Source organism: Castanea sativa, chromosome 3, assembly GCF_040712315.1.
Source record: "Castanea sativa cultivar Marrone di Chiusa Pesio chromosome 3, ASM4071231v1".
NCBI classification, from domain to species: Eukaryota; Viridiplantae; Streptophyta; class Magnoliopsida; order Fagales; family Fagaceae; genus Castanea; species Castanea sativa.
The window spans coordinates 2797588-2822670 of NC_134015.1; the positions used below are offsets into that span (position 1 = coordinate 2797588).

Sequence of the window (25083 nt, forward strand, 5' to 3'; positions counted from 1 at the left end):
GAAATTTAACTTTTATTGCAAATGCTTTAGTTGAAATTTAGAAGTGACTGCTCATTGTTAATTAAAGAAATATATATTTGCATTATCTTCAGCATGCAATAATAATGTTCACAGTGCTGAAACAAAGGACAAAGTTTTATGAGGAAAAACATAATGCATAGACAGCAATCATGACAAGCAAGGCACCTGATATATCCACAGATTGATTTATTGATGTACTTCCTCTACTACTGGTCCACGCAGAACAGTCAAAGCAACCTGAAACTTTTAACAGCTTTAAATTGAGATTACCATGATTATTAGTTCTCCATGGAGAATAAATACCAGAAGGCATCACACACCTGTTCTTCATGCTTCATGGGAAATTTGCCATTTGGACGGAAGACATATGCCCCAGAAATCTGAAAAATAACTCGGAAAGGGATAATTCAACGACTCTTTCAACTTTTAAGTCATGCAATTTCAGAACATAAATAAAAGAGAGGTTGAGAGAGATATGCAACACAAGATGAACTTAAGTGTACCTGAGGATCTGTCACTTCCATCATATCCAGAGTAATAACTGTAAGATTGTTCAACTGATATCCTCAACTTTCAAAGGTTATGACTAAGTGCATTAGCTACAGAATCATTCATTTTCCTGCTTTCTTTCTGTTTTTTTTTTTTTTTTAAATTTTTAATTTTTTTATAAAATGCAGCAACAACAAAAACATTAACCGAATTTTTAATATTAGAACAAAAAGTTTCAAAAAAAATTTAATTTTTAGTTTAAAATTTTAAATTTAACAGAATTTTTTAGGCATAAATGCACTTTTTGTCATTACATTTTGGGTCAATTCTATTTTTGTTCCTACATTTTCATTTTACCATTTTTATTAGTCCCGAAAACGAAAAACGTGTTCCATTTTGGTCCCTACCATCATGTCACAAATGGAAATTGCTTTCTCTCTCTAAACCTTGGCCAAAAACCCAACTCCCTTTGGGCAAAAACCCAGCCCTCTCTCTCTCAACCTTGACCGAAAACTGAACTCTCTCTAAACCCATGGCCAAAAACCCAGCTCTCTCTCTCTCTCTCATCCATGGCTATATGTGGTTTTTTTTGTTCATCGATTTGGGATTTGGGTTTTGAGTTTTCTGTTTGGTTTCTCAGAATGTATAAGAACATCTGGGTTGAGTTTTGTGTTTGGGGCCAAAAAATCTGGGTTTGAGTTTCATCTTTGCGTAATTGTTGAATGTCTTTAAGTTTTGTCTCTATGTAATTGGTGAAAAATACTGGGTTGAGTTTTGGGTTTGGGTTCCAAAATTTTGTCTATGTAATTGTGGGCATGTCTTTGTGTTTGTGGGTTATGATTTTGTTGATCTGGGTTTTCACCTGGTTCAAATTTGATTGTAATTGTTGTATTCATGGGTTGTTGTTAGCCCTTATGGTGTTTGATAAATTTTCTCAGTGAACAAAGGTAATTGATTCCCTTTTCTATAGTATTTTCATCTATCTCCATTTGATTTTGAATGCAATTACAAAATGCAATTTTTTTGGACTTAGCGTCAAATTCAAAGCCCAACTTAAGATTTGTTTTGTTTCTTTTCTGTGTTTGAGAGAGAGAGAGAGATGAAGAGAGAGAAACCAACGAATTACCAGATCTAAATTCAAGTTTTTTTTTTTTAATTTTTTTTAATTTTATAATTTGGTTTGTGTATATGTGGATTGATTTTGTTTTGTACAATATTCATTTATGATTTTTCTAGGTTTAATTTTCTTGTGTTCTTGTGTTTGATTTTCTGGATTTGTATGATTTTTTGTGGGTTGTGCTCTTCTGTGTTCTTGATGAAGAGGATGCTAGATCTAAATTCAAGTGTTTTTATTTATTTTTAATCTTTTTTTTTCTTTTCCTTTTTTTGTTAAAATTGATCAATTAAAATTTAAAATTCTAAGTAGACATGGATTTGACATGGCATTTATTAAATAACAAATAAATTTTTTTTAATTATTTTAAGGACAAAGTTTAATAACAAAATTGTTTATAGGTTAAGGCTACAAGCTCACTTAATAAAATAAATATTACAACAACGGTAGATTTGTCAAAATTCATTTCTAATAAAAAGATATTTAGTGAGTTTATAGCCTTAAGCTACAAAAAATTTTGTAACTAAATTTTGTCCTTATTTTAATGATCATGTTAGCATTTAATGTGTCAGTACTATGCTTTGTTTGCCATGTTAAACATGTTTAAAAATCGAGTCTAAAATACTCGAGATGTTAATTTGCTAAATAGTTTAGAAACTTTGCTAACTAACGAAATTGTTTGGAGATTGGTGTTAGTTTGCAATTTTAGTTGATATTGCAACTTATTAGGTACAATGTATGAAAGACTAGTACCGCCTACTCTCACTTAGGGGTGTGCGAAAAACTGAATGGACTGACTGAAATTTTGAATTTTGGTCGGTTTTCTTTGATTTCAGTTTTTAAATTTCAATTTTTTTTTTTGTTTTTGGTTTGGTGGTGGCGCTGGATATTTTTGCCCTGAAATTGACCTAACGAAACCGATTATATATATAATTATGTAACTTTAGCACATTACTGATCATTAGCGTAGTGGTGTTGTAAGTGTGTTTTGGCCAACTGATCCAAAGTTCGAGCCTATTAGCTGATATAAATATCACATTTCAGCCACCCCCCTTCCCCAATTATTTTTTTATGCTCTCTCACCACACCGCTAACTTATTAGCCTGATGGGAAATGTCTATCCCCTGAGCAGCACAACCAACCCGACCACTTTTGTCTCTTGATAAGCTCAGAAAAAAATTGGACAAAAAAAGGCCAATTGATGCCCTGTCACTCTCAGTAGCTTAGTTCAAGGAAACTGCCCTCAAAACCGAACCGATTCTCTCTCTCTCTCTCAATTCGCAAACTCTATCTTTTCGTTCTGATTTCCGCTGCCGAATTGTTTGCTTGTCTTCAGGAAAATGGGTACGCTTCTTCGTTCTTCCCACGCTTGTTTTCGTTGTTATTGTTATTCTACTCTTACTGCTGCTGCTACTACTAGTATTGCTAGTGCTAAAAAAACCCCGAATCACAATCACAATCAAAATCAATTCTTGAAATCTGTTAGAGATCAGTGCAAATCTAGAAGCTTTACGAACGTTGATCATGCCTTAGGCCTGTTTGATAAAATGCTTCACACGCGCCCTTGGCCTTCCATTTCCGATTTTAATCACGTGTTGGGTGGCATTGCAAGAATGAAGCATTACCCAGTAGTCATTTCTCTAATTAAACGAATCGAATCATTCGGAGTCTCTCCCGATGTTTATACTCTTAATATTTTGATTAACTGCTTCTGCCATCTAAACCGAGTAGATTTTGGGTTTTCTGTCTTGGCAACAATTTTGAAACTTGGTTATCACCCAGACTCTGTTACTCTAAACACCCTTGTGAAGGGTCTCTGTCTTCAAGGTAACATTGCTTTGGAGCTGTGAAGTTGGTAGAATATATGGAGAAGAAAGGGTATCAACCTGATGTATTTACTTGTGGAACAATACTAAATGGTCTGTGTAAGATTGGACAGACTAGTATGGCATTTAGGTTGCTTAGGAAGATGGAAGAAGGGAATTTTGAGCTTGATCTGATAGTGTATAACACAATCATTGACAGTTTATGTAAGGATAGGTTGGTAACTGAGGCCTTGAACCTTTTCACTAAAATGATGAGTAAAGGCATTCAGCCGGACCTTTTCACTTACAATTCCTTAATTCAAGGCCTATGCAATTTCAGCCGGTGGAGAGAGGCTACTACTCTGTTGAATGAGATGGTGCGAAGGAAGATCATGCCAGATGTGTATACCTTCAATATATTGGTGGATACACTTTGCAAAGAGGGAATGCTGAAGGAGGCAAAAGAAGTTTTTGACGTGATGATTGAAAGAGGAATTAGGCCTGACACAATCACTTACAATTCTCTAATTGATGGTTACTGTTTGCAAAAGAAAATGGATGATGCAGTCAAAACATTTAATATGATGGACGAGAGGGGTTGTTCACCTGATGTGTTTAGCTATAACATATTAATCCATGGATATTGCAAAAATAAAAGAATTGATGAAGCAAGGAGTCTCTTTGATGAAATGTCCAACAAGGGAGTGGCTCCCAACTTTGTGACTTATAGCACTCTTATAGGTGGGTTTTGTCAAGTGAAGAGACCCCATTTTGCACTAGTCCTATTTCATAAGATGCAGGCATGTGGCCAACTTCCAAGTCCCCAAACCTATGCTATCTTGTTGGATGGCCTTTGTAAGAACAAAAAAATTGGGGAGGCGTTGGCATTGTTTCAAGAGATGGAAGACAAAAAGTTGGACCACAATATTGTGTTTTACAACATTTTGATTGACAGTATGTGCAATGCCGGGGAACTTACAACTGCAAGAGAAATCTTTAATAGTCTTCATGCAAAAGGATTGCAACCTAATGTTCGGACTTGCAATATAATGATCAAAGGGTTTTGCAAAGAGGGGCTAATTGATGAAGCAAGTGAGTTGCTAGAGAAAATGGATGGGAACCATTTCTCTCCTGACAATTGCACATATAACACAATAATCCAAGGGTTGCTGCAACAGAATGAGACAACAAAGGCTATGGAACTTATTAAGATAATGGTTGATAAAGGTTTTTCAGCAAATGCAACCACTGCATCTATGTTGGTTGACTTGCTATCTGCAAATCCTGCAGATAAAGCACTTCAAGAATTACTTATTAAGACTGTGCCAGTCAATCTATAGGGTGTATGTATATTTGTTGGAGGTGGTTATTCATCTCAAAACAATGACCGTGACCGTGTGGTTGAGGCTAGGGATGAGCTGCATAGGATTTTGAATGAGGTAACTAAAGGCTCCATCTTGTTATAAACTGAGTGGAACCTATAATGTTTTAGTTTAGTTAGATCTTGGAAAAGTTTATTGATTTTTTTATGTTACTAGCCTATTAGAAATTAACACAATTAAACATAATTAACAATTCACATAATTAGTTGGATCATTTTATTACTGACATTGCTTTGTAATACTGTTAGTCTTTGCAGTATTCTAATTCAACTGTTTTGGTATTAATAACATATATACCCCTTGTACATCTTATTGCCAATAGCTCATTTTACTTACCATCTCTGAGTTTTGTTTAAAATTTTCTTGAGCATAATAATATGCCTAGGATGAATTGAGGGAGGTTGTGCTGCTTTTATTTGCAAACAAGTAGGATATTCCAAATGCCATGAATGCTGTTGAAATAACTGATATGCTTGGTCTTCATTCCCTCCGTCAACGCCACTGGTATATTAACACAGACACACACACACACACACACACACACACACACACACACACACACACACACTCCCTCCCTCTCTCTCTCTCTCTCTCTCTCTCTCTCTCATGTTTTACCCTATGCATAGGAAATTTGGTATCCACTGATTGGGGCCATTACTTTGGGTTCTATTTCAGGTATATCCAGAGCACATGTGCCACTTTAGGGGAAGGGCTATACGAGGGACTAGACTGGCTTTCCAACAATATTGCTAACAAGGTTAGGCTCTAGTGCTGCATGCAACATAAGTGATAATCTTCGATATGGTTATGGGCTGGTTTATTAATATTTTCTATTTGGTTCTTGCAGGCTTAGGAGATCGTAAATCTCCATTTACTTTTATGGGTTGCAATCTCTATCAAAGGGGATTTTGTCGTTATGTGGTGTTTATGCATTTTACATTTGATATTGTCTTGAGAATGTATTTGTTTGATTAGATCATTGTTACAATATGATAGAAATTGACATTTGCCTTGTAGATTCTTAATGTTAGAGCTTGTTTGGGATACCCTTGCTTTTGGTTCTCCTTTAATGGATATGGTTGTAAACTTGTAATAGTTTCTCCTCCCCCCTAATTCTCATTTATGATTAAAAGGTCAATTCTCCTATGTGGTGAAGTTGCATGGGTACTTGAAGATCCATTGATGTTAATCTTTTGCGAGTCACCAATCTCTTCGTTTGGAATAGTGGCAGTAAGTGGTACTTTAGTTTCTAGGGCTTGATTATGGGATAGTTGATTTGATCTTCTCTTCCATCATGGGTCCTCTTTCAGTGCATAAGTGCATTAAAAAAGCTGTTGAAATTTTAATCCATAACCATCAAGATTATGGTTAAATGCCGAGGATTTTGGTGTGAAGTCTTAATAGATTAACAAGTGATTGGTTACATTTATATAGCTAGGGGTCTTTATGAAATTTCAGATAAAAAGAGTTGTATTCCAACTGTGGGGAGAGCATCTTGTATACAGCAACCACAACAATTTGTTAATATTTGTAGTTTTTTTTATTTTGGAGAAATAATTACAACATGCTGTTAATCTCGCAGCTCAAACCCTTTACCTCTTAGACCCCCAAGTACTCTATGCATGAGGAGGTGCTAATTTTGCTACAAGGCCTTTGGCTGTTAATATTTGTAGCTAATGGTACATGAATTTGACCAATATTCAAGTTGAAGGCTACGATTTTTTTTTTTTTGGGTGCTGCTGAAGGCCAAGAAGTTTTGACCATCTGGTGTTGATGGCTCATATTGTTAAATTTTTATTTTGTTTTATATACTTATTCTTTGTTCAGTGTAATATATTACTGTGAGACACTATAACTTATAATGACACCTATCCCATCTTTAGTTTCTAGCAATTCCACTAAACTACAATCAAGTATAACAACTCCACTAAATAAAACATAGCTAATTTACATTTAAAACCTTGATGTCTTTTATTCAAATTTTTATGGTCAAAATGTTTTATTTTAATCTTAAAATTTCAAAATACATTTTATTTAGCCAAGAGTATTGTAACTCAACTAGTTAGCACTACCTTTTTTTTTTTTTTTTTTATGACAATTAGGAAAAACGTGATATAAGGTTTAAATGAAACATTTTAGAAAATATAAGATTTAAATGAAACACGCTCAAATCAACTAAGTTGAAATTACGTTAGGATCTTAGTATATTATATTTTCCATAAATAGTAGAATTAGGATCTTAGTATACTATATTTTCTATAAATAGTAGAATTAGGATCTTAGTATACTATATTTTCTATAAATAGTAGAATAAAGGATTTCCGATTTCATATACAAATATAGTAATAATAAATGTCTATAAATCACTATAATTATTATCAAATTTCTATTTAGACAAGAAAAAAATAGAAGAGAAAATAAATTCTATTATGTTAAATTCACTCACGTAGTTGCATTGACTGATAAGCTACGCATTTTAATTTATTTATTCTAGAAAGAAGATAACGCATTTTGTTTTGTATTAGCCAATGCAATTACATAGATGAATTTAATTTAAAAACCTAAGGTATAGAGTCCTAATAAATGTAAGGAAATATGCTTAAATTTTGCTCTTACAATATTATGCATTTGTTAGGGAAGTTTTGTTGTACAATGATTGAATTAAAGAAAATTTGTTAGAAATTATCAGAACTTTGAAACAAATAAATAGTTTAAAGCTAATTGAGTTTGTTTGAATGCACTATGATTAAGAGTGCTCAATTTTAGGAAAAAGTAAATAGTATTAAATAATATCATATCAGTTATATCAAATTTCAATAAATGACAGTAGTGATAGAATCATAATATGATTAAATTTTGATACTGTTTGACGCTTGATGCGGTATCTTCTCCAGCTTCAGGTGAGGCCGAGTGGATGTTGGTATAAGGTGTATTAAAAATTTTCCTAAATACTTATATTTTAGGGAAATGACTTTTATTTTATTCCATTCTAAATAATCATCAATCAATATATATATATATAAAAGTAAAGGTCTCATATGGGAGAGTATGAGGTCTGCCATGTGGCACACTCTATGAAGAGAATTGAAATACTTTAACTCACATCAAAGGTAAGAACAAATTAATTATTGACTTTTGGTTTTATTTGGTTCAATGTTTTAAGACTTTTCTAATTAAAAAAAGATATTCTTTGTATTATTGGGTTCAATGTTTGAAGACATTTTATCTCTCACACATACACACATACACACTTCGCATTTTAATTCACTTTTTCACCTCTTGCACTTCTAGCCCTTTATATATACCTACTTATTGCCCTTCATGCTATCCCATGTCAAATACACATAGACAAAAAATGATGTCATTTACCTTCAATCTTTCAACGACACCTACCTAACTCTAACATTGTTGCTTCATCTACTCCTACCCCGTTTGAGTTGGCTACAACCAAGGAAGGAGGGTTTGCGTTTTATATTGAGTCACAATGACGATTATGATTTTGATGTCAACGTCGGATGTTGTAAATTTGTGGGTTTTGTAAACGATGTGATTAACCGTGGGTGTTTGAGATGTGTATTTTGTTTTAGAATTAAGGAGAGAGAAAGACATATTCTATAAGAAATTTTATTCTTTATTTTTCTTCAAAGTTTTTTTTTTTCATTACTTCAATTGAATAATTATAATGAATATGTGTATGCAATTTATAATTGTTGCTTTTTTTGATAAACTCATTACTAATAAAGTTTTATAACAACTATGCTATAATACATCTACAACATTCTCCAAAATCATTTTCTATAAAATATTACAATATTATCCGTACATTGGACGGGTAACTTACTAGTTTTATATAATTCCTGAAAAAAAAATTATATAACTTCTAAAAAAAACAATTATATAGGGTATTGTTATATCCACAACATTTTCACAACAAATCTTAAGATATGTTGTTACTTGTTTTAATTTCAACCCACACCACTGAACATAGTATTTCTCTTTTAGAAGATTTTAGATAATTAATTTGATTATATTGTTTCAAAAATTCTTAAACTGTTTTAAAATTAGAAACTCAAAGAAAAAAGAGAAAAAAAGCCATTCTCTCTCTCTGGTGACTATGGCAACATTTGCCAAATAGTATAGAAAAATTTAGGAAAGTAGAACTGCCACTAGTACTATTCAGCCAATTTTGCTGTGGTACAAGGCTGGCCCTTCCCTAAGGCAAGTTAGGCAATTGCCGAAGGCCCTCAAGTGGAAGGGAGGCTCCCAAATTTTAAAAAATAAGGGGTAGTAGGGAAAAAAAAATTTAGTATCAGATTAAAAAAAAAAAAAATAGTATCAAACAAACCAAAAATCCGGTATTGTTATCCTCTAGACAAACCAAAAATCATTTAGATAAACTACAAATCCAGTCTAAGAGATTAACTACAAATAATCACAAATCAAAACAAATAAAACAATTCAAACCCTAAAAATTTTACTTTTCTCTCTTGCTCTCCGCCTCTCTCTGTCTCTCATTCTCTCTGGTTCTCTCATTACCTTTCTCTCTTGCAACTGAATTGAAGCAAGCAGCAAGGTTGGACGGCTGGACCGCCTCGGCGCCTCCCTGCTCCCTCATCAGTCCGACTCGCCGCCTCTCTCATTCTTTCTTCGAATTTGCTCTCTGCCTGGACCGCCTCCTTCCCTCATCACTCACGGACTCACCAACCGTTCACTTCATCTTCATTCTTCAGGTATAATTTATAAATATTTGGGGTCCGGTTTGACTGATTAAGTTTGAGATTGGGGCACAAGGCACTACTTGTATTCTTGTAATTAATAAGATTGACTGATTGAGTTTGGGCCTAGTTTTGACGTTTTCTAACAGTTTTGGGCTTCAAGTTTTTGTTTTTTTTTTTTTTAATGATTCAGCCCTTTTTTTTTAGGTTATAAATAGGATTTGTTTTGTGTTTTTTTTTGGGTGGGTATTATAAATTAATAAGCCTAGTGTTATAGTTGTGCTTAAATTTTTGTTATGCTTGTGCTTATTTTTTTTTTTTTTAAAATTTTAATCTTGTGTTTATATATATATATATATATATTTTAGTTAGTGGTAATAGATTAAATAAGTCTTTATTTATGCAGGCTGAGATTGCTAAAAACTTGTTATTATTCGATGGAATTACAACAATAATTTCTATATAAATCAGGTTCTATTTTTCATTTGCTCTACACTGGAAAGTTATTTTTTATTTTAGTCTTTATAAATATATTGTTTGATTAGAAATGTCTACTAGAAAATATGCATTTGGATATAAAAAACTTAAAAAAAGAAAAAAAAAGAAGAAAAATTAATTGAGTCTCAAAAAGGATCAATGGATAAATTTGTTATTAGTAATAAACAAAATATAACACAAAATTTAAATGAAAATATCACAAATGAGCAAGAATACTGAAGTCACTAGATTGAAGTCACTAGATAATGATAGTTTAAAAAAATACTGTCTTAAACTTGAAAAGTTTCTCAAACATGATGTTTATTATGATATTGATGGTTTAGATTTATTTTCAGAGTTAAACATTTTAAAAGAAATTTTACAAATAAAAGATTATACTCCAATTGACATACTAAATTATATAAAAAGATTAGATTCATTTCCAAATATATGCATTGCTTATAGGATTTTACTAACAATACCTATTACAGTAGCTTCTGCAGAAAGAAGTTATTCAAAATTAAAATTAATAAAATCATATCTAAGATCGACAATATCCCAAGAAAGATTAAATGGATTAGCTATATTATCGATTGAAAAGGAGGTGTTAAAAGAAGTTAAATACAAAAATTTAATTAGTCAATTTGCATCTCAAAAAGTAAGAAAAATAGATTTTAAATAAAATATATTATAATATAAAAATATTAAATATACATTAATTTAATTAATATATAGGTATAAAAAAGGCTCTATTTTTAGTCCTTGCCTTAGGCCCCAAAATGTCTAGGGCTGCCCCTGCCGTGGTACACTGCCATTGGGACTGCCTACTCTCTCTCTCTCTCTCTCACAATTTTCAAACTTATTGCTTCGCTTTCATCTCTGACTGCACCAAAACCCGACCCGATTTGTTTGCTGGATCTTCAGGAAAATGGGTACACTTCTTCGTACTTCCCACACTTGTTTTCATTCTTATTGTTATTCTACTCTTACTGCTGTTGCTGCTACTAGTATTGCTAGTGCTAAAAAAAACCTGAATCACAATCAGAATCAAAATCAATTCTTGAAACCTGTTAGAGATCAGTGCAAATCTAGAAGCTTTAGGAATGTTAATCATGCCATAGACGTGTTTGATAAAAATGCTTCACATGCGCCCTTTGCCTTCCATTTATTATTTTAATCACGTGTTTGGTGGCATTGCAAGAATGGAGCATTACCTAGTAGTCATTTATCTAATTAAACGAATCATATCATTCGGAGTCTCTCCCGATGTTTATACTCTCAATGTTTTAATTCACTGCTTCTGCCATTTAAACTATCTAGATTTTAGGTTCTCTGTCTTGGCCACAATTTTGAAACTTGGTTATCACCCAAACTCTGTTACTCTAAACACCCTTGTCAAGGGGCTCTATCTTCAAGGTAACATTGCTAGAGTTGTGAATTTGGTAGAAGAAATGGAGAAGAATGGGTATAAGCCTAATGCAATTACTTGTGGAACAATACTAAATGGTCTGTGTAAGATTGGACAGACTAGTATGGCTATCAGCTTGCTTAGGAAGATGGAAGAAGGGAATTTTGAGCTTAAAATAGGGGTGTATAACACAATCATTGATAGTTTATGTAAGGATATATTGGTAACTGAGGCCTTGCACTTTTTGACTGAAATGATGAGTAAAGGCATTCAGCCGAACCTTTTCACTTACAATTCCTTAATTCAAGGCCTATGCAATTTTAGCTGGTGGAGAGAGGCTACTACTTTGTTGAATGAGATGGTGCGAAGGAAGATCATGCTAGATGTGTATACCTTCAATATATTGGTGGACATACTTTGCAAAGAGGGAATGCTGACATAGGCAAAAGAAGTTTTTAATGTGATGATTGAAAGAGGAATCAGGCCTAACACAATCACTTACAATTCTCTAATTGATGGTTACTGTTTGCAAAACAAATTGAAGGATGCCATTGAAGCATTGAACATGATGGCTGAGAGGGGTTGTTCACCTAATGTTGTTAGCTATAACACATTGATTAATGGATTTTGTAAAAAGAAAAGAATTGATGAAGCAATGAATCTCTTTCATGAAATGTCCAACAATGGAGTAACTCTAGATGTTGTGACTTACAGCACTCTTATAGGTGGGTTTTGTCGAGTGGAGAGACACAAGGCTGCTCTAGTCCTATTTCATAAGATGCAGGCATGTGGCCAACTTCCAAGTCCCCAAACCTATGCTATCTTGTTGGATGGCCTTTGTAAGAACAAAACAACTGGGGAGGCGTTGGCATTGTTTCAAGAGATGGAAGAGAAAAAGTTGGACCACAATATTGTGTTTCACAACATCTTGATTGATAGTATGTGCAATCCGGGGAACTTACAAGTGCAAGAGAAATCTTTAATAGTCTTCTTACAAAAGGATTGCAACCTGATGTTCGAACTTACAATATAATAATCAAAGGATTTTGCAAAGGGGGGCTAATTGATGAAGCGAGTGAGCTGCTAGAGAAAATGGATGGGAACCATTTCTCTCCTAATGATCGAACATATAACACAACCATCCAAGGGTTGCTGCAACAGAATGAGACAGCAAAGGCTATGGAACTTATTAAGATAATGGTTGACAAGGGTTTTCAGCAAATGCAACCACTGCATCCATGTTGGTTGACTTGCTATCTGCAAATCCAGTAGATAAAGCACTTCAAGAATTACTTATTTAGACTTTGCCAGTCAATCTATAAGGTGTATGTATATGTGTTGGTTGCAACCATGTTGGTCGACTTGCTATCATCTAATTATGTAGGTAAGAATATTCAAGAATTGCTTCATAAGTTTGTGTGAAGGTTTTTAACTTCTCCAGATCAAGGACAAGCTTCATATTTTTACCCATTGCTTGTCAATCTGTAAGCAACATGTATTTTATATTTTTTACAAGATGAACTTTCTCTTCATATATATATATATGGAAGATTGATTGTTCTTTTAATTGTTATGTCTTTTGTTGAGATTTCATTGTGCACTCATGTTGTTGCTTTCGACCTATTTTCATGGCTAGTTATTTCAAATTTTGTCTAATGTAAAGTTAATGTGAAATTTATTTGTTCTAAATTTTGACCTTCTCTGTGGTCATTCATCCATTAGGTAGTGGAATAAACGTTAATATATGTATATTATGCTTAAATTAAGTGTTGCATGTTGAATTTACAATAAAAATATATATTACGCTTAAATGTAAGGTGTAGTGAATACCTTACTTCTATTTCTATGTTGAATTTGTCTTAGTTTCCCATGCTTTCCAGAGCTGTATTGACACTAGACTTGGGAATTGGAACCAATTTAGATTAGTGTAGTTTGAAACACTTTTGAACTTAACGAAGTAGCTTTTTTGTCCACTGACTTGAAGATTTGCAACTTTGGTTGCATTATGGTACAAAAGTAACGTGATGATTTGGTGATCACAAAGTCCAATGTTTTAATGTATGTTGTGGATGCTTAAACAGGTGTATACAAGAAGAAAACTCATTTCTATTTTGTCATAAAATGGGCTGACATAGGAGCTTGACTAGTGGTAGATCATAATGGTTTCTACACTGTTGGCTAAAAAAATATCAGTGTCATCCCATAAGGTTTCACAGAAAACAATCTGTCCTTGTACTTTGTAAGAATTCATGGAACCATTTCTGAATTATTTTGAATTATCCAGGTCAGCACCTGCAGAGTAGTTTGCAGCATCTCCTGCCTAAATCAAGGGAAATGATTTTTCATTGAAGTTGAAGCTATTAATGATTTTTCATTCAAAAAACTAGTATGGTATTAATAAAGAATACTGTATTGAAATGCTATCTTTTTCATGGAATAACTTCAATCGAAAGCTCACAGTGTACACTTGTCCATTGCCAAGCAAACTTGAGCAACAGATTTCCTGTCAATGGTGCTGGCGGCAACAGCTAATATCCAAGGTGCATACTTGGAGAGGGTTAATGTCTGAGGCCCTAAGTTTCCAGTCAAACTTGAAGTCAAGATGCCTTTTCTCATGGCATGGAAAGACGCAGAGTGACTGGTAGAAATCAACTGACATAGAAATAATATCAATTCTATCAGCTACTGCATCGTTGCCAGGATGTTTGCCAAGGAACATCCAAATGACCTGCAAGCTTTCAACTGTGCAATTCCTTCATCCAAATTATCTTGCTGTGATATTAAAATTTCTGTGAGTTGCTAAATGAGATGAAAGCTTAAAAGATGAATGCTATTGACACAGTCTTATGCATGTATCTCAAGTTATGTAATAGTTACCTATGTTTGCTGTCCCAAAAGTTCGTAAGACAATCACTTATGATTCTGAGTCCAAGTATAAAATTTTGTCGAAATGTATTGACTCATCTTTATTTTGTGTCAATGAGGATTGCATCCTTTTTTAGTTGTTGGTTCTCTCCCATTAACACAACAAACTGCACAACGGTATGTCTGCTGAATAATATTTGCTGTTGACATACACCATAATAATCAACAGGCTTTGCAAAGAGGGACTAGTAGATGAAGTAAGTGAGCTACTTGAGAACATGGATGGGAGCAATTGTTCACCTGATGATCTCACATTTAACATGATAATCCAAGGGTCACTGCAACATAATGAGACATCAAGGGCTATGAAATATCTCTGAATAATGGTTGATAAGGGTTTCTCAGTAAATGCAACCACTGCAACCATGTTTATCAACTTCTTGTTATCTGATCAAGCAGATGATAACATTCAAGAATTGCTTAAGAAGTCTACATGAAGGCTTTTAAGTGGCTCAATGTCAAGGACATTTTTTCATGTTTTAACACTTCACAAGTCAATCTGTAAGCAATTGAATGGGTTGGCGCCATTGAATTGAAATGATATATATGGTATGATTGATCACCTAATTAGTATCTATCAAGCAAATGGTTGGATTGGAGCATAATATAGTCCTGACAATGGTGCAATTGTACATGGTTTGTGGACACAGATAAAATATGCCCTTGTGTTCTCTTAGCATTAGCTAATCTGTGCATCCTCCATTAGATTAATATAATAATATTACAGCCTATGCTTTACATGCATTATCAATGCCAAGATGCTTTTTTCATTTCCATTCAAAATTTAATTACTTTTCTTAAATATCATAAGAAATTTCATTTTTATTTTTGGGTATCGGTGATTAATTTGAAGAGAATTTGTATAGAAATTTATTTACTCTGTTGATCTGATGTAGTAACAAACTTTGGGTCATCTTCTACACTTATCAGTGTTGATGGTAATGAGCAGTTGAAGCTAAAATCAGTAATGGAAAAGTCAATCATAATGGTTTCTACACTGCTGGGTAAAAAAGTTAACAATGTCATCCCATAAGGTTTCACAGAAAAAAATCTGTCCTTGTACTTAGTAAGAATTCATGGAACCATTTCTGAAATATTTTTGAATTATCTAGGTCAGCACCTGCAGAGTAGTTTGCAGCATCTCCAGCCAAAATCTAGGGAAATGATGTTTCGTTGAAGTTGAAGCTATTAATGGAGAGGCCCTTCTTAGATTATTCAACAAAATTAGTATGGTATCAATAAAGAATACTGTATTGAAATGCTCTCTTTTTCATGAAATAACTTCAATCAAAAGCTCAGAGTCACAGTGTACACTTGTCCTTTGCCAAGCAAACTTGAGCAACAAATTTCCTGTCAATGGTGCTGGCGGCAACAGCTATTATCCAAGGTACATACTTGGAGAGGCTTAATGGCTGAGCCCCTAAGTTTCCAATCGAACTTGAAGTCAAGATGCCTTTTCTCATAGCATGGAAAGAAGCAGAGTGGCTGGTAGATACCAAGGGACATAGAAATAATGTCAATGCTATCAGCTACTGCATCTTTGCCAGGATGTTTGCCAAGGAACATCCAAATGACCTGCAAGCTTTCAACACTTCAATTTTTGCACCAGGAACTCCACCTCCTGCAATTCCTTCATCCAGATAATCTTGCTTTGATTTTAAAATTCCTGTGAGTCGCTAAATGTGATTAAGCTTAAAAGATGAATGCTATTGACACAGTTTTATGTATGTATCTCAAGTTATGTACTAGTTACCAATGTCTGTTGTCCCAAAAGTTTGTAAGACAATCAGTTATGATTCTGTGTCCAAGTATGGAAAAATTTTCGAAATATATTGACTCATCTCTATTTTGTGTCAATTTGGATTGCATCCTTTTTTAGTTGTTGGTTCTCTCCCATTAATACAACTCCACAACAGTATCTCTGGTTAACAATTTTTGCTGTTGACAGTTGGTCACTAACATGACCAATTTTATTTTTACTTCGAAATTTTCTCAATCTCGTTAGTTCTTATTCATGTAATGACTAATGGTGTTTCGATCCATGACAATACTGACATAAGTACTGGGTAGAAAGTGAGTTCACTTGTTGCAGGTGAATTCAAATTGGTGCCTTGGCATTTACCCTTCCATTTTACTAGGTGGAGAGCTGAGCCCTTCATCATTGAAGCTATCAGATTCTTGCCCGAATACTGCAACACAACAGATGTGAAAAAAATTCAAATTAGAGCATTTGCTTGGCTATTTAGGCAACACATTTCGATTGCTTTTAGCACACAAACAGTACTAAAACTCCATTCTTTGCCACCTGTTTGACTGACACTCACCTGAGTACTTTGCAACTTCTTCATTTAGCCGCACATCCTATTTAAGCCCTTCCCATAAACTATAGATTAGCAACTCTTTGGCTATTGAAGTACTACAATTTGGAATAGGCACATGCTTGAGATAATTGAAAAGGTAAAGCCTGTTATGGCAAGGGCTTTTTATCTTTGGATTGAACTACCTTGGGAAAACTCCAATTGAGGCCTTTATATAACATATATGGGCATCACTTACAGCCATGTGTTAATCCTCCATGTAATTATATAACTATAAAAACTAAAACCATGATGCACTCATGCACCACTTAGTTTTAGAATGTTTTTGGACTGTTTATTTGCCACGGTAGTATTTAGGGAAACCATGAATAAAGAGGCCTCCATTTATAGATTACTACTTGACTAACTTTCATAATAGTTAAAGGATTTTGTTAACATGTGTGCTTGTATACTGATTAAAAAAAATGTGTAAATGTGTCCTACCTACGTGCATTTAGTGGTGGAGCCAAGAATGTTTTCCTGGGCCAAACTAAATGTAATAAAGTTCTTTAAACGAAAAAAGAAGAAGCTATAACTCCGCAAAATTGTGCTCTACATTCTTTCTTGATACTAAAAGGATTTTGAACTCTTTTTTTGTTTACATAGTTAAACCATCGCTCATAAATTCATTGTTTATAGTCCAAACTTCTATATTGAGTAGTAACATCTAAATCTTAAACAAATTTTCTCTTAAAATATATAACAATTGTGAATAGTTTCCTCACGAATTAGTCACACATTAAGAATCTAAATTTAAATTTTATAATCTAGTTATATATGTTCTTTGAAGAAAATGTAAACAATAAACTGTATAATGTGTACCGTCAAAAAAAAAAAAACCCAAGCAATTTATAAAAATACCTCCATGTAATAAGTATACAAGCCAATCACTAATGTCAAAATTGAATATATAGAAAAAAAAAACATATATAGAATAACTTAATATAAAATAAAATAGTAGAAGCTAATGATAACTATTGTCATGAAAAAGTTTAGAATTACAAAATTTTTCACAATTTCTTGCCGCAACTGTGACGAAGCAGAGTAGTGACGAAAAAATAGTGAGACTATATTTAATTGATAATTAATCATTCATAATCTGTCACGTCAAAATTGACAAAAAAATTGTAAAATAATTTATGATACTAGAAGTACCCATATTCTCAATATATAATGTGACTGAATATTAATCCTGTTCTCAGCACTCACTGCACAGTCGCAGAGAGAGAATAAGCGTTTGTCTCTTTTTCTTAGGCAGCCAGAGACACCTGCCCTAACAAGCATATTGAGTTGTAAAACTGTAGGGGTTGATGAGCCATGCAAAGTGAAGAATGGCATTGCATATTTGCATGTCATACATGCGTGTCTGTCCCTTACCAACATTTCTCTCCTATAAATACCAGCATCTCCGAGTTGCTGCTTCACTACTAAACTGCTACTACTACCTCACATAAAAACCAACCATGGCTAAGCCTATCTTGCTCTATACTTCTCTGTGCTTTCTTGTTCTCTTCATCAACGGATGCCTAGCTCATAGACAGTGGCAGCAACAACAAGAGTTCAACCAGTGCCAACTGGACAGTCTTGATGCCCTTGAACCCAACAACCGCATCGAGGCGGAAGCCGGTGTGACCGAGGCTTGGGACCCTAACAACAAGCAGTTCCAGTGCGTCGGGGTGGCGGTCGTTCGCCGTACCATTGAGCATAATGGCCTTCTCTTGCCTCAATATACCAATACTCCTCAACTCATATACATTGAGAAAGGTACATATACATACATAAGCATGCAAAATTTTAAAATTTTCTAGATAAAAAAAAAACCATTTTTATTTTATTTTACTTACTTACTTTTAAAAATAGATTATCTATTTTATACTAGATTTTATTAAAATATTAATTTTAAAATTTTTTAAAATTTATCATTTTTCAGCATAACAATCATCATCTTTCATCTCATCAAGCATGCAAAATTATATTATTATTATCGAATTTTTTATCTTTTTTCACAAATAGCACCATTGTCCTTTTATCACTTGGAGATAACAAAATTATATTATTATTGTTGGTGTAAATTACAGTGCTATTATATATAGCAAACATATATTTTTATAACTTTACACTCATAATGATGTGGATGAACTTTACGCTCGGTCTGAGTGCTCTAATTAGTTATATATATATATATATATAACTAATTAATTTGTACATTAATGTGCATGTGCAAACTGTAAATTAATTTGTGTAATGTACAACAGGTTATGGTATCCTTGGTGTCGTACTTCCCGGCTGCCCCAACACATACCAAGAATCTCAAGAACAACAGCAAGGACAGGATCGTAGGTCCCAGGATCGAGACCAACACCAGAAGATCCGAAACTTCCGACAGGGTGACATCATAGCATTGCCAGCCGGAGTAACCCATTGGCTGTACAATGATGGCGAGTCTGAGGTTGTCGCACTCTCTCTCCTTGACATTAAAAACCAAGCCAACCAACTTGATCAGAATCCTAGAGTAAGAACTAATTAGAAATCCAAATATTAATTCCAATTAATAATAACAATCCAACTGTATAAAACTGACTATGCATATCATGGTTGGCTTTGTGTATATGTCTATATACATACATATGTAGAACTTTTACCTTGCCGGAAACCCAGAAGATGAATTTCAGCAACAAAATCGAAGCCCGCGAGGATCGCGACGCCACCAGCAAGAACAAGGCCAAGGCCATCGCGAGGGTGGCAGGCATGGTCAGCAACAGGGACAGGGCAACAATCTCTTCAGTGGCTTCCGTGCTAAGGATTTGGCTGAAGTTTTCAACGTGAACCATTAGAAACCTTCAAGGCTTACAAGAAGACAGGAGCAACATAGTGAGAGTGAAAGGTAGGCTTCAAGTGGCCAGGCCACCAAGGTCACGTGAGGAGCGCGAGCGATTGGAAAGACAAGAGAGAGAGCAGGAGAGAGAAGATGAGAGGGAAAAACGTGAGAGCCGCCGAGGTGGAAGTGGACGCGGACGCAAGGAGCATGAGCAAGAGGAGAGACAACAAGAGAGAGAAGAAGAGCAAGAGCAAGAGATGGAACGACGTGAAAGCCGACGAGTTGGACGTGGACTTGGACGTGGATGTGGACGTTACAATGGCATTGAGGAGACTCTATGCACCTTAAGGCTCAGGGAGAACATCCATGACCCTTCACGAGCTGATATTTACAACCCCGATGCCGGTCGAATCAGTACCCTTAACAGTCACAACCTCCCAATTCTCCGTTGGCTCCAACTTAGTGCTGAGTTTGGAAGGCTACAGAAGGTAAGAGCGTTAGTATTAGTATCAGCTGTTTTAAAAAAATTGTTATTTTAACGTATCAAAAAGTTATTTTATCTTTTTTAATATACTATTTTACAATATATCTTAGATCATACGTTCTCTTCTTTTACCAATTTTATTTCGTTATTCATTTTAATTTGTATTTTATTTTTTTGTTCCCAATGGTAGTAAAAGAGAGAGAAAGTTTGCATAGTCCCCAATTTACATAGAAGAGAGAAATTTTGAATAAAAAATGCACAAATATTTATAGCATGATACACTTCTATATTTAGAACATTTTTATATATAAAACATCACTTTAGCATTTGACATTTGGCACACCGTGATTTTTTATGTTTGGTGTATTAAATGTAAAATATTTAGTATTTAACGGCACTTCATGTTAGTGCTCTAATGCTTACCAATGGTATGATCAACTTAACAAATATATTTTCTTTTTTTGATATTAAGATTTAATTAATTAGAGCAATATGAGTACTCCTCCATTACAAACAAAATGAAATTGAAAAAAGAAATTAACATATATATGCAGGATGCTATTTATGCTCCCCATTGGACCTGGAATGCACATAGCGTGATCTATGTATTAAGGGGTCGTGCTCAGGTTCAAGTGGTTGACAACTTTGGTCAAACTGTGTTTGATGATGAGCTTCAACAAGAACAGATCTTAACCGTGCCACAAAACTTTGCTGTGGTGAAAAGGGCTAGTAGTGAGGGCTTCGAGTGGGTGGCCTTCAAGACAAACGACAAGGCTCAGATTTCTCCTCTTGCAGGACGAACCTCTGTCCTCAGGGCCATTCCAGCGGACGTACTAGCCAACGCTTTCCAACTTCGCCAAGAAGATGTTTTAGAACTGAAAGTTAATATGGAAGGACAAGGGAACACTCTAATAAGACCCTCTAGATCTTCTTCTCAGAGGAGGTTTATAGCTCAGATGAAAAATCTAATGTAATTGTGTCGAAACTGTATCATGCGACACTTAGTTCTTGCTTTTTGTGAGGTTGCAAGACTCCTCTCATAAATAATCAATGCTTAGGAGAGTGTCTGCTTAAATAAATCACAGTTATGTGTATCTTTGTGAGCTTTTAATAAGTTAATAAAATCCTATTATGGTTCGTTCGGCTAAATTTTGTTTATAGATTTATTATTTTTTCCTTAATATTTTTATGGTCTTCTTTTGACTAATCAATGTTGAGGAAAAGTTTCTACCCAAGTAAATAGCTACTAGATATGTACCATTATGGGGGTTATAATAGGTTAATATAATGCTATATATAGCTTATTTGGCTAAATTATGTTAATACATTTTTTCTATTCCCTATTTATTTAGTAAATTTTGTTTATATACGATTTAACTCCTTACTCATTCAAGTTCCTCCTTCTTACTCATTCGAATTCCTTTGATAGCCAAATTAACTCCACCTTCTCTTTGAACTCATGTACTCAATTTTAGTGGATGCCTCTCTTCATTGGATGCCTCTCTCAAGTCATTTCTTCTTATTAGAAATTACTTGAATTTTCTATCTGTTTCTTATTTATTTAGTAATTTTTTTTATATACGGTTAAACTACTTCTTACTCATCCAAATTCTTTTGGTAACTAGACTCCACATTCTCTTTGAATTCATGTACTAAGCTTAGGAATTTACCAAAGTAAGTGTGTATTTGGTGGATGCCTCTCTTTCTTGGACATGTTAATTGGTTCCTCTATCTAAAAATGACTTGACTTTTTGCATTTTTGAAAGGTTCTGGAGGGTATTGTTTGTGAATGCCATTATTAATTTAACAATTACAATTTCCTTCCTTAATTTTTAGTTTTAACTAGTTGTGCAGACTCATACAATGCGTGAGAATAAATAATTATTTTGTTTAGTATTATAATGTATAATTTTTTCTCTAAATTTTTTTGAAGACAATTTGTTCTCCCTAAAAATTAAATAATTTATATTCAGTCTAGTTAGGTCTACTTCGGTCCCATTTGGTTTATTTTGGTCCTATTTGGTCCACTCGGTCCAATTTAGTCAATTTCAGTCTCCTTCCATTTGTTTTATACTAATTGGGCCCTAAATTGATTCTATTTTTTGTCGGTTGCATTTCCAAGTTAAGCTCAAAATTTTATTTTCTTCCTTAATTTTTAGGTTGAAATTAAATTTTATTATATTTGGGCTAAAAACTTTAGTTTTGAGTTAAAAAATACAAAGAATATAGACGTTAGAAATTAGAAATATGAGCCCTAAATATGCAATAAAAATGATAAATATTCAAATGTCTTATTCGGTCCATTCTATCATCTTCGGTCCAATTTAGTCCATATGATCCTACTCAGTCCATTCGGTCTTATTCAGTCCACTTTGATCTTATTTAGTCTTTATTAGTCGTATTCTGTTGACTTCGGACCATTCTATCCACTTCCGTCCTATTCGGTCCATTCTGGTTCTATTCGATCCATTCTGTCTACTTTAGTCCTATTCAGTTCGTTTTATTCACTTTGGTTCAATTTGGTCCTATTCGGTCTATTCTGTTTACTTTAGTCTACTTCAGTCCTATTCAGGCTATTTGGTCCTGTTGTCCGCTTTGGTTTTATTCGGTCCATTTTATCAACTTCGGTCCTATTCAGTCTATATTGGTTCTTTTTTGTCCACTTTGGTCCATTCTGTCTACTTCGGTGTAATTGGGTCCCCTACGGTCCTATTCCGTCCATTCGGTCCTATTCTGTTCATTTAGTATACTTTGTTCCATTTGGTCTAATTCAGTTTATTTGGACTATTTTGGTCCATTTCGATCCATTTTTGTGCATTTACCTAGTAAGAGAAGCTATGTTTAGGTTGAAAAACAACTATCCTAAATCCAAATTTATTAAAAATATATATATATAAATCTCAATCTCGTAATATTTAAAATCTTAAATATAATATTTATTATTGCTATATTTTTATTAAACTACATTAACATAGTATTTCAATTCACTTTAGTATCGCTAAATTCAAGTGAAAGTATTTTTAAATATAAAAGTTATGAATATACAAATGTAATATTTAGGACAGTTGTTAATTTGTTTTAACATAGTCACTTTTAAATGAATTGCATAAAATTGATTATACATTTAAGCAAAAAAATTATATATATATATATTAAGAGAATGAATCATTTGAATAATTTATATGTGTGTATTTATGTATAATTTTTATTTAAATAAATTATTCAAATGATTCATTCTCTTGAAAGAGATTATCATGATAATTGAAATTTATATTCTTATATTGAATATGTATAATTAATTCTCAACATTTTATATAATTATGTTTATGTCAAGAATTTCATATATGTTCCATTTCATCAAAGAGACTCCTTGCTTCATCAATTCTTTTATTTTTGCAATATCCATTGATTAATATGTTATAGCTAAACACATTAGGTGAACAACCTCTCTCAACCATCATATTAAATGTTTTGATAGCATCATCCATTTTGTTTTGTAAACAATAACCATCAATCAAAGAGCTATATGTGACTATGTTAGGCTCAATGTCTCTTTGAATCATCACAGTAAAAAATTTGTTTGCCTCAGTCAACATCCCTTCCTTGCAGAGTGTGTCCACCAACATGCTAAAGGTTTGCAAATTTGGCATGATCTTCCTTTGTGTCATCTCATTCAACAAAGTAGTAGCCTCCCTCCATCGGCCGAAATTGCACAGGCCTTGAATTAAGCACGTGTAAGTGACAACATTCGGTTGAATACCTTTGCTCCTCATTTCAGACAAAAGGTTCAAAGCCTCAGTTACCAATCTATCCTTGCATAAACTATCAATAATTGTGCTATAGAGCACTACATTGGGTGCAAAATAAGTTTTTTCTATCTTCTTGAGCAACCTAACAGCCATATCAGTCTTACCAATCTTACACAGAACATTTAGTGTCGTCCCACAAGTAAATTCGTTAGGCTGATACCCATTCTTCTTCATATCTTCAACCAACCTCACAACTCCAGCAATGTTACCTTGAAGACACAGCCCCTTGACAAGAGTGCTTAGAATAATAGAGTTTGGGTTATAACCAAGTTTCAAAACTGTTGCCAAGACAGAGAACCCGAAATCCACTCGGTTCAAATGGCACAAGCAATTAATCAAAACAGTGAGAGTATAAAAATTGGGCGAGATTCCGAATGATTCCATTCGTTTAATTAGAGAAATGGGTAGAGAGTAATGCTTCATTCTTGGAATGGCAGCTAACAATTGATTAAAATCGACAATGGAAGGCAAAGGGTGCATGTGAAGCATTGTATCAAACAGGTCTAAGGCATGATCAACATTCCTTAAGCTTCCAGACTTGCACTCATCTCTAACAAATTGCAAGAATTGATTTTGATTCTGTATCTGATGTGGGTTTTTTCTTCTAGTACTAGTAGTAGAATAATAGCAATAAAAAGAAGAAGAAGCATTGGATATGAAAAGAAGAGAGTTTGTTAATTTAGAAGCACGAAGCAACGTACCCATTTTCCTGAAGATCCAGCAAACAAATCGGGTTGAGTTTGGGGGCAGAGATCAGAGAAGGAAGTGATGAGACTGTTTCATACACTCTTCTTCTTCTTCTGCCACTCTCCTTTGTCATACATTCTACCTAAGCTACCTTCTGTGTCATGGGAAACTGGTTTTACACAATAATTTTGCTGAATACCATAATATCGAGTCTTTTGGGTAAATATTGGTAAAAATGAAGTTTTTTGGGGTTATAGTCACTGTTCGAAGTTATTTGGGAAAATGAGGAGAGAGAGTGAATTTCGGCAACAGTGTTGCCGAAATTCGAAGAAAAGTATGAGAGAGAAAATCCAAACTGAGGAGAGAGAAATTTTGAGAATTTCGGCAACAGTGTTGCCGAAATTCCTTCTGCCCAAACCCTGCCCGCTTCACTGAGTGCCCATGCGCGTGAGTGCCAAAAGGAAAAAATAAAAAAGGTTTGTGGCAATCCCATTGCCGAAAATGGAGGGAAAAGAAAAAAAAAAAAAAAAGAAGAGAGAATTACAGCAATGGGATTGCCGAAATAGGGGGGAAAGAAAAAGAAAAAGAAAAA

General features: G+C 33.9%; 1 long non-coding RNA gene and 3 pseudogenes across 1 annotated transcript; all 4 read left to right on the top strand.

The window, feature by feature from the left end:
* Positions 1-2959: 2959 nt before the first annotated feature.
* On the top strand, positions 2960-4791 carry LOC142629970 (uncharacterized; annotated as a pseudogene).
* A 14-nt stretch (positions 4792-4805) lies between these two features.
* LOC142629974 (uncharacterized) lies at positions 4806-5569 on the top strand. The gene is made up of 3 exons (XR_012843178.1): positions 4806-4868; positions 5197-5315; positions 5487-5569. It is a non-coding gene; the product is annotated as an uncharacterized LOC142629974 (long non-coding RNA).
* A 5362-nt stretch (positions 5570-10931) lies between these two features.
* LOC142627347 (uncharacterized) lies at positions 10932-12733 on the top strand (annotated as a pseudogene).
* A 5423-nt stretch (positions 12734-18156) lies between these two features.
* Positions 18157-20969, top strand: LOC142626953 (11S globulin seed storage protein Jug r 4-like; annotated as a pseudogene).
* Positions 20970-25083: the final 4114 nt, after the last annotated feature.